The sequence below is a fragment of the Ranitomeya variabilis genome, chromosome 4 (assembly GCF_051348905.1).
Source record: "Ranitomeya variabilis isolate aRanVar5 chromosome 4, aRanVar5.hap1, whole genome shotgun sequence".
In the NCBI taxonomy this organism is placed as follows: Eukaryota; Metazoa; Chordata; class Amphibia; order Anura; family Dendrobatidae; genus Ranitomeya; species Ranitomeya variabilis.
This window is the reverse complement of record NC_135235.1, coordinates 511,325,491-511,344,649: the sequence shown is the minus strand read 5'-3', so window position 1 is coordinate 511,344,649 and position 19,159 is coordinate 511,325,491. Positions and strand designations below refer to the sequence as shown.

The 19,159-nt window shown below is 49.3% G+C and overlaps 1 protein-coding gene across 9 annotated transcripts in view; it reads right to left on the bottom strand.

Annotated features, from left to right (window-relative positions):
- LOC143765435 (protein NDRG3-like) overlaps window positions 1-1,011 on the bottom strand; it is a 61,338-nt gene extending 60,327 nt beyond the window's left edge. For 3 of the 9 annotated variants that reach the window (XM_077252095.1, XM_077252102.1, XM_077252103.1), the window contains exon 1: window positions 741-875. The gene's annotated coding sequence lies outside the window, so the exon portion shown is untranslated. The other 6 variants (XM_077252096.1, XM_077252104.1, XM_077252098.1 and 3 more) reach the window with 5 other exon arrangements.
- Window positions 1,012-19,159: the final 18,148 nt, after the last annotated feature.

Genomic DNA, 19,159 nt, shown 5'->3' with positions numbered 1-19,159 from the left:
GGTGCAGGCAAAGCTCCCGGCTACGAGCCGGAGTTCAGCCATCAAGCAGGCCGTGCTTGGGCATGGAGCCGAGGGCACAGGTTGTAAGTCAGATATACACCTCCAGAGCTACAACACCCATCACCACACTGACCTTGGAGCCATGCGGTCTAGTCAATACTTCACCATACTACTAAGCAGAGTCCATGACTGTCTCCATCTAGAAAGGAGGGAGAAGAGCCACCTATGTGACAGGTAGCAGCAGACATCAGCCTCCAGCTGTGCCCCCGGGGTCCTACATGTGACGAGGAGCGATGCTCTGCAGATTACCCCGGAGTCCGCAGGGAGGGGTCATGTTATAGGGGTCACCATGGATTGCCAGCGATGCAGAACAGCCTATAAGGATCAGATCTACAGAAAGGATTGGTTTATGGTCAACTGATCGCAGACAAGGAGGATGGTGGGAGGAATAATCCTAGAGCAGCAGTGCTCATCATCAGATGAGGGGCCACAGCCAGCGCGGATTACATGGGCAGTCACAGGCTCTGCGTTATCTGCACATGGATCTAGGACGGAAGGGTTAATAATGGCGATGCATGAGCCAGCCATCACATACATGGTGCCCTGCCTGCAGCAGGACGCCCGCTGTGCACCACCGGGCGCAGGACCTACCTGTTGTGCTAATGTCGCCGGCAGCCCCAGAGCGGCGCACACCTGTTCCCTCCCCACCGCCCGCAGCGGCGCCCAGCAATGCCGCTCACCTCAGGAAGCTCCTGCAGACACCGCCGATATACGAGCTCTCCGCCCTCGCTGCTTCTCCTCGCCGCCGGACCGCCAGCTGTGACCCCGGGACTGACAGAACACAGCGCCGCCCTGTGCGCGGCTTTAAACCCTCATGTTACGTGGCCTCCTATTGGCCGCCTGTGACAGCTTCTCTGGGCTCTGAGAGCGCGGCGGTGATTGGTGGGCAGGACGCTGTAGTCATTTCCATGTGTTCCCGCACAGAGTCCTGATTACTGGGACTGTCCGTATGATCGGGTGGGGGAGGGGCTGGTCACAGTGGCACCTCATCCCCGCCTGTCACCAGGGACTGCTGTCATGTCCTCTGCCTCGTCACTCGCTGCAGACGAGCCTCCGCTGCCCGCCCTGTGCAGATACACGCACTTTCCTCTTTACCATCAGTAATAGCAGAGGCATCAGCAGAGGCACCTCTGGTACCCTGAGGGAAGGCAGACATCCCAACTTCTGAAGACTAGTGACATGTTGTGGCGGGCCTCTGCAAATTCTGGCTACACCCCAATCCACACCCATTAACCTTTTCTTTCCCCCCCAGCAGGAGATGTCTGAGGTGAGGGGTATTTAGGTATTGATGAGCGAGCATGCTCGGGTGCTAATAGTGACTTCAGCGTGCTCGAATAAAATGCTCTAGTCGCCGCTGCTGCATGTGTTGCGGCCGTTTGACGACCGCGAAACATGCAGGCAATGCCTAACAGGCAAGGGACAGGGGCAGCCAAGCCAAGTGACAGGGCGGACAGCCTGGACAAGAGACGGGGGACAGCCAGGCCAAGAGACAGGGCGGACAGACTGGACAAGAGACAGGGGGGGCAGCCAGGCCAAGTCACAGGGCGGACAGCCTGGACAAGAGACGGGGGGGACAGCCAGGACAAGAGACAGGGCAGACAGCCTGGACAAGAGACAGGGGAGACAGCCAGGCCAAGTCACAGGGCGGACAGCCTGGACAAGAGACGGGGGGGGGGGACAGCCAGGCCAAGAGACAGGACGGACAGCCTGGACAAGAGACAAGGGACAGCCAGGCCAAGAGACAGGGCGGACAGCCTGGACAAGAGACAGTGGAGGGCAGGGAGGCTAAGTGACAGGAGCGGGCAGCCGGGCCAAGTGACAGCAGCGGGCAGCCAGGCCAAGTGACAGGAGCGGGCAGCCGGGCCAAGGGATAGGGGGGCCAGCCAGCACAAGAGACAAGGCAGACAGCCTGGACAAGAGACGGGACAGCCAGGCAAAGGGACAGCGGAGGGCAGAGAGGCCAAGTTACAGGAGCGGGCAGCCAGGCCAAGTGACAGCAGCGTGCAGCCAGGCCAAGTGACAGCAGCAGGCAGCCAGGCCAAGTGACAGGAGCGGGCAGCCGGGCCAAGGGATAGGGGGGCCAGCCAGGACAAGAGACAGGGGTGACAGCCTGGACAAGAGACGGGACAGCCAGGCAAAGGGACAGCGGAGGGCAGAGAGGCCAAGTTACAGGAGCGGGCAGACAGGCCAAGTGACAGCAGCGTACAGCCAGGCCAAGTGACAGCAGCAGGCAGCCAGGCCAAGTGACAGGAGCGGGCAGCCGGGCCAAGGGATAGGGGGGCCAGCCAGGACAAGAGACAGGGGTGACAGCCTGGACAAAAGACGGGGTACAGCCAGGACAAGGGACAGCGGAGGGCAGGGAGGCCAAGTGACAGGAGTGGGCAGCCAGGCCAAGAGCGGGGGCCTGCCAGGCCAAGGGACAGAGGCAAGCGGCCTGGCCAAGGGACATGGGAGGGCAGCCAGGCCAAGTGATAGGAGCGGGCAGCCAAGCCAAGTGACAGGAGCAGGCAGCCAGGCCAAGTGACAGCAGCGGGCAGCCAAGCAAAGGCATAGGGGGACCAGCCGAGACAAGAGACAGGGTTGACAGCCAGGCCAAGAGACAGAGGCAGGCAGCCTGGCCAAGGGACGGGAGGGAAGCCAGGCCAAGTGACAGGAGCGGGCCGCCTGGTCAAGGGATAGGGGCAACAGCCTTGACAAGAGACAAGGGGGACACCCAGGCCAAGAGACAGAGAAAAGCAGCCTGGCCAAGGGACAGGCACACAGCTTGGCAAGGGACAGGGACGCAGCCAGGCCAATGGAATTTGGGGCCCATCTAAGCATCCCCGGCGTGGCTTTTGATTAGTCCGGGCAGAGTGACATCATTTGTGCATCCTGTTCATCTCTCGTTCAGACCTATGGATTTAGTTTTTGTTTATTCATTCACAGTCGGAGCCGCCAGAACTTTCTCATCTTTAAGTAGCTTCACTATACAACATCTGGCTTTTTTGTGTCTGTACGTGTTCACACATTGCAGAAGTACTATATTTTTTTGTTTTCTGCAGTATCCGCACCAAGCTACAAAATAAAAATCTTCTCCCCCTTATTTGCTGCACCCGGCACTATGTGCCAGGAGCCGTCGCGGACCATTTCCGGCACTTTAACCCCCGGAACACTGTGATACTGTGATCAAACAAGATCGCAGGGTTCTGGTGGTATAGGGAAGCATCGCGCAGGCATGGGGCTCCCTGCGTGCTTCCCTGAGGCCCTCAGAACAACGCGATGTGATCGCGTTGTTCTGAGGGTCTCCTCCCTGCAGGCCCCCGGATCCAAGATGGCCACGGGGTCCTTCCGGGTTCTGCAGAGAGGTGGCTTGTATCACGGCGTCCATAACGACCCAACCTACAAAACTGTCCCACTAGTTAATCCCTTCAGTGAACACGGTAAAAAAATAAATAAAAAACGAGGCAAAAAACAATGCTTTATCATCATACCGCCGAACAAAAAGTGAAATAACACGTGATCAAAAAGACGGATATAAATAAACATGGTACCGCTGAAAACATCATCTTGTCCCGCAAAAAACAAACCACAAAACATCGTCATCAGCAAAAAAATTAAAAAGTTATAGCCCTCAGAATAAAGAAAACGCAGCACCATGGAGTACAATGAACACCAAGAGGTAGCATAAAAACCAAGCAATCATTTATTGAACAAAATTACATACATATAAAGTTTAGACAAATAATTTGAGCAGAGAAAAGAGGGACAAGTGTAGAAACCTGCTGGTACAGCAGGTGGAACAAATAGTGAAAGTAGTAAAAGCGCTAGGGGGTGTGTAAACACAAAGCCTCAATAGCCTCAATATATATATGACTATCACAATAGTAGTGGGTACAAGTAAAAGGGGCTACTAGTAAATAGTCTGTCTCACAGGGCAAGCCCCCCCCCCAAAGTCACAAGTACCCCTAAGGCTGGTTAGAATTCACCCATAATAGCTGGATAAAGTGTAGGTCCTCCTGCTGAAACCCCTCGAAGCTCGTGTTTCGCGTATATGCTTCTTCAAGAAGCCCTCAGAATAAAGCGATGCAAAAACAATTATTTTTTATATAAAATAGTTTTTATTGTATAAAAGCAACAAAACATAAAAAAATGATATAAATGAGGTACCGCTGTAATCATACTGACCCGAAGAATAAAACTGCTTTATCAATTTTACCACAAGCGGAATGTTATAAATGCCCCACGCAAAAGAAATTCATGAATTGCTGGTTTTTGTTCAATCGTAATAAAAAGCGATCAAAAAATGTCATGTGCCCGAAAATAGTACCAATAAAAACGTCAACTCGTCCCGCAAAAAACAAGACCTCACATGACTCTGTGGGCCAAAATATGAAAAATAATAGCTCTCAAAATGTGGTGATGCAAAAACTATTTTTTGCAATAAAAAGCGTCTTTTAGTGTGTGACAGCTGCCAAACAAAAACCCACTGTAAAAACCCGTTATAAATAGTAAATCAAACCCCCTTTGTCTCCCCCTTAGTTAAGGAAAAATAATACAATAACAAAAATGTATTTTATTCCATTTTCCCATTAGGGTTAGGGCTAAAGTTAGGGTTGGGGCTAAAGTTAGGGTTAGGGCTGGTGCTAAAGTTAGGGTTAGAGTTGGTGCTAAAGTTAGGGTTTGGGCTAAAGTTAGGGTTAGGGTTGGGGCTAAAGTTAGGGTTAAGGTTGGGGCTAAAGTTAGGGTTGGGGCTAAAGTTAGGGTTAGGTTTGCAGCTAAAGTTAGGGTTAGGGTTGGGCTAAAGTTTGGGTTAGGGTTGGGGCTAGAGATGGGGTTAGGGTTTGGATTACAGTTACGGTTGGGATTAGGGTTGAGATTAGGGTTAGGGGTGTGTCAGGGTTAGGGGTGTGGTTAGGGTTAGGGTTGGGATTAGGGTTAGGGGTGTGTTGGGGTTAGGGGTGTGTTTAGGGTTAGGGTTGGGATTAGGGTTTGGGGTGTGTTCGGGTTAAGGTTGGAGTTAGATTTGGGAGGGTTTCCACTGTTTAGGCACATCAGGGGCTCTCCAAACGTGACATGGCGTCCGATCTTAATTCCAGCCAATTCTGCGTTGAAAAAGTAAAATGGTGCTCCTTCCCTTCCGAGCTCTGCCATGCGCTCAAACAGTGGTTTACCCCCACGTATAGGGTGTCAGCGTACGCAGGATAAATTGGACAACAATTGCAGTCCAATTTCTCCTGTTACCCTTGGGAAAATAAAAATTGGGCTAAAAATTTATTTTTGTGGGAAAAAATGATTTTTTATTTTCACGGCTCTGCGTTATAAACTTTAGTGAAACACTTGGGGGGTTCAAAGTTCTCACAACACATCTAGATAAGTTCCTTCGGGGGTCTAGTTTCCAAAATGGGGTCACTTGTAGGGAGTTTCCTGTTCGAGGGGTTTTACTACAGGTGTCTGGGGCTCGCATAGTCACGCCCACTTCGGAGCCCCCCCAGACCATGGTCCAGTGGTTCCACTAAAATAGCAATAAACTAATGTACACAGCAACATTTATGCCTCAGCTTCCATTCGTTATATCCTGCCTGCTGCACTCAACTGCAGATCCTGCCTGCTGCACTCTAATTCAGACCCTGCCTGCTGCACTCTAATGCAGATCCTGTCAGCTGCACTCTGATACAAACACTGCCTGCAGCACTCTGATACAAATGCTGCCTGCCGCACTCTGATGCGAAAGCTATCTGCTGCATTCTAATACAAACTCTGCCAGCTGCTCCCTCCAGACTGTCCTCTGGGTCCAGCTGCTGGTCGTCCATTGGTCTGTCCTGGAGTGGCACCTGGCGTTCATCGGGAGCTAAGTCTAACCTCACCATCAGAGGCTCTAGTGAACAGTCAGGTGTTCACTTAGTCAGGCTCTCCACAGTCCGTGGCACAGTGGTTCCACAAACCACGTCCATGACACCTAACGCCCTTTCCATTGAAGCCCTCGTCCCCATTAATAAAACAAATATAAAAAAAACCCATATCCCTCACCTCCTCCAACGTTCTGTCCAATGCCGTAATCCATGTCTGGGGATTAATAGTTTTCAACTTGGACGGTGCCAAGTAGTGACCATCCAGGCTGAAAACCACTGATGAATGATCTGCTGCGGGCACAGCATCAGTGACCAGCGGTGACATTATGGAGTTACCTCCGGTCACCGAGGCTGTGTTCCCAGCCGGGTTGAGTTGCGTGGACCTCAGCACAGTGAGAAAAAAGCACTGCAGTTCAGCTCAGTCAGTTTACTGCAGATCAAAGATCTTATATGACTAAATCAATAAAATGATTTTATGCACATTATCCATTGTATCATGCTGCAGCACAGGCCCTGCTGCCGGCGTCTGCCTGATAAATGTTTTTTTTTCAAATGATATTCTATGTGGTATGTAAAGTAGGGGGCAGTCGTAAGCCCATAAGGATGAATATGTAAGAAGAGCACCACATAAAGCCCCACCCACAGGCCTGCTCCAAATCACGAGAATCTCTAACTGAAAACTGCAAATAAAGATTAAACAACAAGCACAAGACGAATTTCAACAACCAAGGTATCATTTTAATCAGTATAACGGCGCCATCCTGCTGACAGGTTCACGTTAAATAAATAAAAAAGTTTCATACCATCTAAATAATGATGAGCGAGTATTCTCGTTACTCGAGTTTTCCAGAGCATGCTCAGGTTATCTCCGAGTATTTGAATGTGCTCGGAGATTTTGTTTCTGTCTCTGTAGCTGCATGATTTGCAGCTGCTAGACAGCCTGAATACATGTGGGGATTTCCTGAGTAATGAGTATATTCGCTCATCACTACAGCTAAAGGAAAGCTGACATCTGAGGGCTGTTATTTTTCGGAAGGTGTCAATAGCCATAAAGATTCCCAGCCTATTACTAACAGCTTACAACTGTCTGCTTAGCCTTTACTGGTAAGTAAAAAGGGGGACCCCCCCAAAAAAAAGATGTAGAGCCCCCCCTATATTTACTAACCAGAAAAGGCTAAGCAAACAGCTGATATTAATAGGCTGAGAAGGGTCCATGAATATTGACCCCTTCCCAGACAAAGAGCATCAGCCCTCAGCCGCCCCATAAATGGTGCATCCATTAGATGCGCCAAATCTGGTGCTTAGCCACGGCTTTTCCCACTTGCCCTGGTGCGTTGGCAAGTGGGGTAATAGTTTTGGGGTTGATGTCAGCTGTTTTTTGCCCGTTGACATCAAGTCTAGGAGTTAGTAATGGAGAGATGTCTATCAGACATCCCCATTACTAACCCTGTAGTCAAAGTTAATAAAGACGAACACAGAAAAACGTCCTTTAATTGAAAAAAACCCACTCCCCTACAATATCCCTCTTTTACCCATTTATTAACCAAAGCTCAAAATAAAAAATCTAAGTGTTAGGGGTCGAGTTCCTGCCTCTGCATAGGGGGAATCTTGAGCCATCTCCGCTGCGGTCTCCCATTCTTCTCCTGCCGCAGTGGAGCCTGCTCGGCGGAGGCATCGGTCCCAGTGTCATGCTCAGTCTGACACTGTGCGAATGGTTACTGCTGCCTTTCCAGCTTCTCCCATTGTAGCCAGTACTGGTCAGTGGTGAGCAGACGTCTTTGGGACTAAGGCCTACTTTTCCCCTTCTGAGCATGCCCAGGGTAAGATCTCTCATTGGAGATCAAGGGTCACATGCTCAGGTACTGCAGCTATTCCCATTGGTACTCTAGGAAGGTCCTGAAGTTGCTCAAGTTCTGTGGCAGCTTCCCATTGGTCCTTTTTTGCAAGGTCCTGTAGTTGCTGCAGCTATATAAGGTGCGCATGACCGCATGGCCATGCGCTAGTATCTTTCTGAGTTATGTGCTTTGCGCCAGTGTGGTCATGTGAGATTGTATTCAGGGACCCGGCTGAAATAAGCCCCTAGAATACCGGCACCTCCGGTGAGGAGATTGTGTGTTTGAGTGTATTCAGGGACCCGGCTGAAATAAGTCCTTAGAATACCGGCACCTCTGGTGAGGAGATTGTGTGCATGCATGACCACTGACTGCTCTCTGTTGGGCAGTTAGCCTGCGCTCCTGTGAAGTCTACCAGGGTGCAGTGCTTTCCTTTCACGGCTACTCTGTGAAGTAACAGAGCTAGTCTATACCGCCAAATAGTGCCACCATTTACTAGCAGCAGGTTTCCCTGCACGGTGGACCCCGGGCTGCGAACGCATCAATAATAATAAACATCTATATTTACTCGGTGCGTTCCGCTAGCCCTAACAGAATACTAACACCAGGGTCTGGCTAGTAAATGGCGGATAAACAGCAATCCTTGCGGTACATCCAGCAGCTGGAGGGTAGGTTGGCGGCTCTCGAGCGCTCAACCTCAGCTGTGGATGTTACCGCAGTTGCTGTTCAGGCTGCTAGCATGGCTGCAGCTACCTTGTCCACTGCCACCCCTGCTCCGACTCTATCTCGCCTCCCGCTGCCAGAGAAATTTTCTGGAGATAGTAAATCTTGTAGGGGTTTCGTGAGCCAGTGCTCTATACATCTCGAGCTTCTGGCCGCACGTTTCCCCACAGAGCGGGCAAAGGTGGGATTTATTGTGTCTCTCCTGTCGGACAGGGCGTTGGAGTGGGCTACGCCGCTGTGGGAGCATGGCGATCATGTGGTGCAGAGTGCTCCGCTGTTCTTGAGCACTCTGAAACAGGTCTTTTTAGGGCCTCGAGTCACCTATGATACGGCGCTCCAACTGTTGGCATTGACTCAGGGCTCGTCCTCGGTCAACCATTTTGCCGTCCACTTCCGCACCCTAGCATCTGAGCTGGAGTGGTCGGATAAAGCCCTTATTCCTATATTTTGGAGGGGGCTGGCTGAGCACGTGAAGGACGCTCTGGCCACAAGGGAGGTTCCCGCCACACTGGAGGAGTTAATAGCTGTGTCTACCCGTATTGACCTCCGTTTTCATGAGCGGAGGTTAGAGCGGGCCCAGTGTAGGCAGAGGTTTCGGCTGGCTCCCACCTTCGCCAAACCTTTGGAATCTCCGGTCCTGGTTCCTGAGTCACATGAGGCCAAGGAAGTGTCACGAGCGGGATCTAAGTCCCGGACCGCTCAGGCATTCAAGGTCTGCCATGTTTGCCAGCAGTCAGTACATCTTGCAACCAGATGTTCACAGCGGTCAAGGAAACGTCAGCGTCTAGTGGTAGTAGGTGGAGGTACACTAGACACGGCGACGTTTGCCTCCAAATTGTCCTTTAAGGGGACAATTACAATAGGCTCATTCACTCACTCGGTAGAGCTCTGTGTGGATTCTGGGGCGGAGGGCAATTTTATGTCTTCTGAATTCTCAACCAGTAACTGTACGAGTGGTGAATGGGTCGACACTGCCCTCACAGATTACACACCAGACCATCCCTTTCACTCTGTCCTTGTCGCCATCTCATCAGGAGATTATATCTCTGGTCATCATTCCTGAATGAATTGATGAGGTCCTGTTAGGGATGCCTTGGCTACGGTACCACTCTCCTCAGATCGAGTGGTCCACAGGCAGAATTTTGGGATGGGGTGAATCTTGTGGGGGTAGATGTCAGAGGGAGAGCTTTCAGGTTGCTACAACAGAGGTACCCGCAGATCTTTCCTCTCTGTCCAAGCAGTATTGGCCCTATGCTGATGTGTTCTCCAAAAGGGCTGCCGAGACCCTTCCGCCTCACCGCTCCTATTACTGTCCTATTGACCTCTTGCCTGGTGCTGAGCCTTCCTGGGGTCGAGTTTATCTGTTATCTCTCCCGGAGACGGAGGCAATATTTCAGTACAGGTCCTTCTCAAAAAATTAGCATATAGTGTTAAATTTCATTATTTACCATAATGTAATGATTACAATTAAACTTTCATATATTATAGATTCATTATCCACCAACTGAAATTTGTCAGGTCTTTTATTGTTTTAATACTGATGATTTTGGCCTACAACTCCTGATAACCCAAAAAACCTGTCTCAATAAATTAGCATATTTCAACCGTCCAATCAAATAAGTGTTTTTTAATAACAAACAAAAAAAACATCAAATAATAATGTTCATTTATGCACTCAATACTTGGTCGGGAATCCTTTGGCAGAAATGACTGCTTCAATGCGGCGTGGACCTGTACATCCAGGAAAATTTGGCAAGAGGATTCATTAGAAAGTCAGTGTCACCTGCAGGGGCTGGGTTCATCTTCGTGCAGAAGAAGAGTGGATAACTACGTCCATGCATAGACTACAGGGGTCTTAACGCCATCACCGTTAAGAATAAATATCGTCTGCCCCTGATATCTGAGCTTTTTGATAGGCTTCAGGGAGCAAGGGTGTTTACTAAACTAGATCTGCGGGGTGCTTACAACCTGATTCGCATCCGTGAGGGGGGATGAATGGAAGACGGCTTTTAACACCAGGGATGGGCACTATGAATATCTAGTGATGCCCTTTGGGCTCTGTAATGCCCCAGCCATTTTCCAAGACTTTGTAAACGATATCTTCCGAGATATGCTCTCCACCTCGGTCGTAGTCTATCTGGATGATATTCTCATCTACTCTCCAGATATTGACTCCCACCGGAGAGATGTTTGCAGAGTCTTCGACCTCTTACGAACTAACTCCCTCTACACCAAGTTGGAGAAATGTGTGTTTGAGCAGGAGTCTTTACCTTTCCTGGACTATATGATCTCCGCCCAAGGATTGGCTATGGATCCTGCCAAACTACAGGCTGTGATGGACTGGCAAGAACCCCATTCCCTTAAAGCGGTGCAGCGCTTTATGGGGTTCATTGACTATTATCGCCAGTTCATTCCTCATTTCTCAACTTTGGTAGCTCCCTTGGTAGCCCTCACCAAGAAGGGAGCAAATCCCAAATTGTGGTCTGTGGAGGTCTCCAAGGCTTTCACTTCTATTAAATCTCATTTTGCTAGTGCTCCTATTCTACATCGCCCCGATGTAGATAAGCCGTTTATAATGGAGGTGGATGCCTCTTCAGTTGGTGCTGGAGCAGTCCTCTTCCAAAAGAATGCTCAAGGTCGGAAACATCCTTGCTTCTTCTTTTCCAAAACCTTCACACCAGCGGAGAGGAATTATTCCATCGGGGACAGGGAGTTGCTAGCAATGAAGTTGGCCTTCTCAGAGTGAAGACATCTCTTGGAGGGGGCTCGTTTTCCCTTCCAAGTATTCACAGACCACAAGAATTTGGTTTATTTACAGACCGCCCAGCGGCTAAATTCTCGCCAGGCCAGATGGTCCTTGTTCTTCTCTCGGTTCCATTTCACCCTCCATTTTCTTTCCGGGGAGAAGAACATTTGGGCCGACGCTCTCTCTCGCTCCGTTGTATCATCTGAGGAGGAGGAAGAGGAGCCTCGGCTTATTGTCCCTTCCGAGAGCCTGATAACTGTGGCCCCGGTTTCGCTAGAGTCTGTGCCTCCGGGCAAGACTTTTGTACCATCCAGTTTGCGTCTGGAGGTTCTCTCTTGGGCTCACTCGTCTAGGGTGGGTGGACATTTTGGGACCAAAAGGACATCTGAGCTACTGGCGAGGACATATTTGTGGCCGCATATAGCCCGTGACGTTGCAGACTATGTTTGGGCATGTTTCTCCTGCGCCAGGAACAAGTCTCCTCGTCAATGGCCAGCTGGGTTGCTTCATCCCCTGCCGGTGGCAGACAGACCCTGGGAGATGGTCGGGATGGATTTTGTGGTGGGCTTACCCAAGTCTCGTAGTTGCACCATTATTTGGGTTATCACCGACCATTTTTCCAAAATGGTGCACTTGGTGCCTCTTCCACGGCTACCTTCTGCACGGGCTCTGGCGGCGTTGTTTATCAAACACATATTTCGCCTGCATGGTATGCCGGACAAAATTGTCAGTGACCGGGGTCCCCAGTTTGCGTCTCGATTCCGGAGAGAGCTTTGTCGTCTACTCAGCATTGAGTTGAATCTCTCCTCAGCTTATCATCCCGAGACGAATGGGTTGGTAGAGAGGGCCAACCAGGCCTTGGATACATATATGCGACAATTTGACTCAGCCAGGCAGGATGACTGGGCATCCTTGCTACCGTGGGCGGAGTTTGCGCTGAATAACGCCTTAGCCGACTCCACCGGACTGACCCCATTCCTCCTAAACTATGGTCAGCATCCGCGGGTACCTGTGCCTATGCCCGTGTCTTCCGCTGACTCCAGGGTGGCAGACTGGGCTGTGGAGGCACGGGACATTTGGGACCGCACTCAGGATGCCATTCGGGCCTCCAAGGAGAGAATGAGGTCCTCCCCGCTCTGACCTTTGCTCCTGGCGACTTAGTGTGGCTCTCCGCCCGTAACATTAGGCTGCGAATTTAGTCCACTAAGTTTGCTCCTTACTACTTGGGCCCCTTCAAGGTCCTCGAACAGGTTACCCCAGTGGTCTACCGTCTGGCCCTTCCGCCATGTCTAGGTATCACCGATACCTTTCATGTGTCCCTCTTGAAGCCCGTATACATGTCCCGGTTTTCCGAGTCATCTGCCAGGACATCGGGTTTGTCTACGGACGATTATGAGGTGAATGCTATTTTGGGGTGCAAGGTGGTACGTGGCAAAAAATTCTATTTGGTGGACTGGAAGGGTTATGGTCCTGAGAGCCTGCTGGGAATATTCGGGCTCCGCAGCTCATTGCTGCCTTCGAGCGTGGCGAGGTCCAAGGAGGGGGGCCATGTTAGGGGTCGAGTTCCTGCCTCTGCACAGGGGGAATCTTTAGCCATCTCCGCTGTGGTCTCCCATTCTTCTCCTGCCGCAGTGGAGCCTGCTCAGCAGAGGCGTTGGTCCCAGCGTCATGCTCAGTCTGACACTGTGCGAAGGGTTACTGCTGCCTTTCCAGCTTCTCCCATTGTAGCCAGTACTGGTCAGCGGTGAGCAGAGCAGACGTCTTTGGAACTAAGGCCTACTTTTCCCCTTCTGAGCATGCCCAGGGTAAGATCTCTCATTGAAGATCAAGGGTCACATGCTCAGGTACTGCAGCTATTCCCATTGGTACTCTAGGAAGGTCCTGAAGTTGCTCAAGTTCTGTGACAGCTTCCCTTTGGTCTTTTTTGGAAGGTCCTGTAGTTGCTGCAGCTATATAAGGTGCGCATGACCTCACGGCCATGCGCTAGTATCTTTCTAAGTTATGTGCTTTGCGCCAGTGTGGTCATGTGACATTGTATTCAGGGACCCGGCTGAAATAAGCCCCTAGAATACCGGCACCTCCGGTGAGGAGATTATGTGCATGCATGACCACTGACTGCTCTCTGTTGGGCAGTTAGCCTGTGCTCCTGTGAAGTTTAACAGGGCGCAGTGCTTTCCTTTCACGGCTACTCTGTGAAGTAACAGAGATAGTCTATACCGCCAAATAGTGCCACCATTTACTAGCAGCAGGTTTCCCTGCACGGTGGACCCCGGGCTGCGAACGCATCAATAATAATAAACATCTATATTTACTCGGTGCGTTCCGCTAGCCCTAACACTAAGAAATTGTCACGGGAGACCTAGGCAGGAATGAGCTTATAACCCGGGCCCCTGCGATTTCCCTCAGACTAGGGAAACCCTGACTGACTCTCTACCTAGACTACACTCTCCCCAGTCCCACAAGCTCGCTGCCTCGGGGTAATCCTTGACGCTGATCTCTCCTTCAAATCACATATCCAAGCCCTTTCCACTTCCTGCCGACTTCAACTCAAAAATATTTCACGAATCCGTTCATTCCTCAACCAAGAATCTGCAAAAACCCTAGTCCATGCCCTCATCATCTCTCGCCTTGACTACTGCAACCTCCTGCTCTGTGGCCTCCCCTTGAACACTCTCGCACCCCTCCAATCTATTCTAAACTCTGCTGCCCGACTAATCCACCTGTCCCCCCGCTATTCCCCTGCCTCTCCCCTCTGTCAATCCCTCCACTGGCTCCCCATTGCCCAGAGACTCCAGTACAAAACCCTAACCATGACATACAAAGCCACCCACAACCTGTCTCCTCCATACATCTGTGACCTCGTCTCCCGGTACTTACCTACACGCAACCTCCGATCCTCACAAGATCTCCTTCTCTACTCCCCTCTTATCTCCTCTTCCCACAATCGTATACAAGATTTCTCTCGAGTATCACCCCTACTCTGGAACCCTCTACCACAACACATCAGACTCTCGCCTACCATCGAAGTCTTCAAAAAGAACCTGAAGACCCACCTCTTCCGACAAGCCTACAACCTGTAACCACCGATCAACCAAACCGCTGCATGACCAGCTCTATCCTCACCTACTGTATTCTCACCCATCCCTTGTAGATTGTGAGCCTTCGCGGGCAGGGTCCTCACTCCTCCTGTACCAGTTATGACTTGTATTGTTTAAGATTATTGTACTTGTTTTATTATGTATACCCCTCCTCACATGTAAAGCGCCATGGAATAAATGGCGCTATAACAATAAATAATAATAATAATAATACCCACAGTTAGCACAGACAAGGATAACGGAAAATATACAACATGCCGCAGTCACTCAGGAATACACTATAAATGCACAGGGCAAAATAAATACAAATATAGGAAGGAGTAAATAAGACAAAGGGAAATACACCACCAGATACGATACTCCAACTCCTAGCTCACCACTCCAGACCGAGACAACCAAGCACTTAGACAGAAGCTATAATCAGCGACGCCCAATGTTCAGGAGAACTATTTAAAGGCAGTGGGCATGGCCCAGCTTCCAATCCGAGCACCAGGTAAATTAACCCCGGACCAGCTAGATAAAATCTAGCCGGCGCCAATGAGCGCATAGTTTTCAAAAGCGGAATTACCGCTGTCTGTCGAACGACCTGGTCTGAACAGTGTCCGACATGACAGAAATCCTCACTTTCCACCTATAATCTGTAATGCTGAAGTACCACGACGATCCCCAACTCTGCTACCTCTGGATGGTTTGGTGAGTGGTGACATCAGTAATACGACCGCTTGCCACGTTAGCCAGAACACACTCAGTTTAGCGTGAGAACGCAGCTTTAATGACGAGCGGTGACATCATTAATGTTACCACTAGTTACACTCAGCAGTTCTCATGATAAGCTCTGTGCAAGCTGGCCTATGAACTGTGGTAAACTTATTGACGTCACTGCTTGCAGCTCTGAGAAATTTAATTTTAGCTTAAGAAAGTCCACCTTTTTTCAATTTTGCATTATGAATTGGAGTGCTAATGTCACAACTCAGTTGTTGGGTGTCCAGGTTCTCCTTCCCTGTCTCTACCCCTAGGGGCGCCCTACCTAGCCTTGTTCCCCAGATTGCTTCTGATGGTGAAGACGCTGGTGCCACGTACCTTGTCTTAGCTCCTTCATCTGCTCTCAGTCTGTACCCTTCCCCACCTAGGGAAGAGGAACTAGTAGTGTACCGTAATGCACCAACCAGACTATCTTGGTAATACGAACAGGGATAATGAAAAATACCAAACATACAAATATACTCACACAGACAACAGAGGAATGCATCGTGAGGGGAGGATGGGGTTAAATGAAAGTAGGAGAAGAAAGGGAATTATCACACATTCAAAACCTAACAGTCACTGATAAATCTACCAAACACCTTCTCAAACAACAACCAACAACAACCTTCAGCCATGTAGCATAAGCTTCTCTGACAATGAGTGCTAGCCAGGGCCCAGATAATATAGGAGATGGGAGTAGCTAACAGTGCACAGCTAAGAGCATTAACACTCCAAGAGCTCTCAGCTGAGCAGATTAACCCCTGCACCGCTAAAAGAAACTTAAGGTACCTTCACACGAAACGACATTATAACGATATCGCTAGCAATCCGTGACGTTGCAGCGTCCTCGCTAGCGATATCGTTTCGTTTGACACGCAGCAGCGATCAGGATCCTGCTGTGATGTCGCTGGTCGCTGAATAAAGTCCAGAACTTTATTTGGTCGTCCGATCGCTGTGTATCGTTGTGTTTGAAAGCAAAAGCAACGATACCAGCGATATTTTACACTGGTAACCAGGGTAAACATCGGGTTACTAAGCGCAGGGCCGCGCTTAGTTACCCGATGTTTACCATGGTTACTAGCGTAAAATGTAAAAAAAACAAACAGCACATACTCACATTGCGTCCCCTGCAGTCTGCTTCCTCCTCTGACTCAGCGCCGCAAAGTGAAAGTGAAAGCAGCACAGCGGTGACGTCACCGCTCTGCTCTCACTGTACGGCGCTCAGTCAGTCAGGAAGTGGACGCAGGGGGACGTGAATGTAAGTATGTGCTGTTTGTTTTTTTTAGATTTTACGCTGGTAACCAGGGTAAACATCGGGTTACTAAGCGCGGCGCTGCGCTTAGTTACCCGATGTTTACCCTGGTTACCAGGGGACCTCGGCATAGTTGATCGCTGGAGAGCGGTCTGTGTGACAGCTCTCCAGCGACCAAACAGCGACGCTGCAGCGATCGACATCGTTGTCGCTATCGCTGCAGCGTCGCTTCGTGTGAAGGTACCTTTACACCATTTAATATGAAGGTGAAGTGCTTCTAATCAGTGCAGGAGTAGGAGAATGTCCTGATAGATTCAGGACAATTGGGGGTATTCTAATAGCAAGCAGTGTATATCCACAGCACATATAAACAGGCAGGTTTGCCCTATAGATCCCCAGAAAATCCATCTCTGGATTTCACTACCTGCTCAAACATTCTATATAATTCCCACTATGAATGCTACACAATGTGTTAATTCATAGCCCTAGTAAGAGTTGCCCAGCGACTACAATATCAAGGGGCAGCATGGCACAGTGCCAGGCATGAACATTTGAGTGGTATACATGGATTAGTGACTGAGCGCATATAAAGGATCAGGTGAGCATGTTTAGATCCAACAACATGCATAATTCATTGCATGACGTCATTGTCACAGGAGAAATGTGATAATCCGGTGTATGTGTGCAGTTCAGGAATCCATTAACTCTCAGGGTGCCGCTGCTGCCATGGTATATGGCCAAGACAATCTTTACTATGTTTTTTTGTGTATTGAAGCAGTAATATTAGAGGTAAAACTAAGAGGAAAGGTATGGGGGAAAAATAGTCAGTCCCTTCTCCCTCCATCTCGCATGGTAGGACAGGCTTATCACACCATCTGTAGTTCACATGGCAACGTGTAAGGGCATTTATCAATGTGACAATCTGCTTAAAATTAGGAGGACATCTAGCAAATGGCAAGAATAGAGGAGGGCGATTTGTTTGGTCACAAGAGCTGCAGAATCTATCTGTAGCAAATTCACTGTGAATGATGTTTGCAGAAAAAGTGTAGAAATTAATGGGTGTTTCCACCCCAGGGTAAACTTTTGTCAGGTAGTGCAGCTTGCCGAGTACCTACAGCATGTAGAGTATACATTAGTAGGATTTGGCTCCACTAGCTGGTTTGAGCGGTTATCACGTGACCACCACATTAGAGTGCATATACATGAGCCGACTTCAGACACTGAACATGTGCCAGTGTACTATATTCAAATTGTTTGCGGATTGTTTACCACCCTCTTTACACAGGTTGATGCAGAATGATTGGCTGTCTAATATAATGGTGCTGTCCCTATAGTGTGTCGTGTTATCAGCAGCACATATTCCTATTACACTGGGTGATGTGCTGCCAAGAATGATGGTTGTCCTGGCATAAACGATCCAATCACTAGATGAACCAGCGTTTTGCTCATGTGTTGGGTGATTGCCAGTGCCAATGTGTTTATACCTATAAATGCCCATCTGCGGTGCCAGCATTTTTAAATGTGGATGCTACACATACTCTATGCTACACACACACTTGTATGTTACACGCACACTTTAAGTTACACACCCACACCTCATTCTACACAGACATACTCCATGACACACACACACACACACACACACACACACACACACACACACACACACACACACACACACACACACACACACACACACACACACACACACTGTATGTTACATGCACACTTTAAGCTACACACCCACACCTCATTCTACACAGACATACTCCATGACACACACACAGACACACACACACACACTCACACACACTGTATGTTACATGCACACTTTAAGCTACACACCCACACCTTATTCTACACAGTCATACTCCACGTCACACACACACATACACACTATATGTTACATGCACACTTTAAGCTACACACCCACACATTCTACACAGACATACTCCATGACACACACACACACACACACACACACACACACACACACACACACACACACACACACACACACACACACACACTGTATGTTACATGCACACTTTAAGCTACACACCCACACCTCATTCTACACAGACATACTCCATGACACACACACAGACACACACACACACACTCACACACACTGTATGTTACATGCACACTTTAAGCTACACACCCACACCTTATTCTACACAGTCATACTCCACGTCACACACACACATACACACTATATGTTACATGCACACTTTAAGCTACACACCCACACATTCTACACAGACATACTCCATGACACACACACACACACACACACACACACACACACACACACACACACACACACACACACACACACTGTATGTTACATGCACACTTTAAGCTACACACCCACACCTCATTCTACACAGACATACTCCATGCCACACACACATACATACACACTGTATGTTACATGCACACTTTAAGCTACAGACCCACACTTCATTCTACACAGACATACGCCATGCCACAGACACACACACACATACACACACACACTGTATGTTACATGCACACTTTAAGCTACACACCCACACCTCATTCTACACAGACATACTCCATGCCACACACACATACATACACACTGTATGTTACATGCACACTTTAAGCTACAGACCCACACTTCATTCTACACAAACATACGCCATGCCACAGACACACACACACATACACACACACATACACACTGTATGTTACACGCACACTTTAAGCTACACACCCACACCTCATTCTACACAGACATACTCCATGCCACACACATACACACTGTATGTTACATGCATACTTTAAGCTATACACCCACACTTCATTCTACACAGACACTCCATGCCACACACACACATACAGACTGT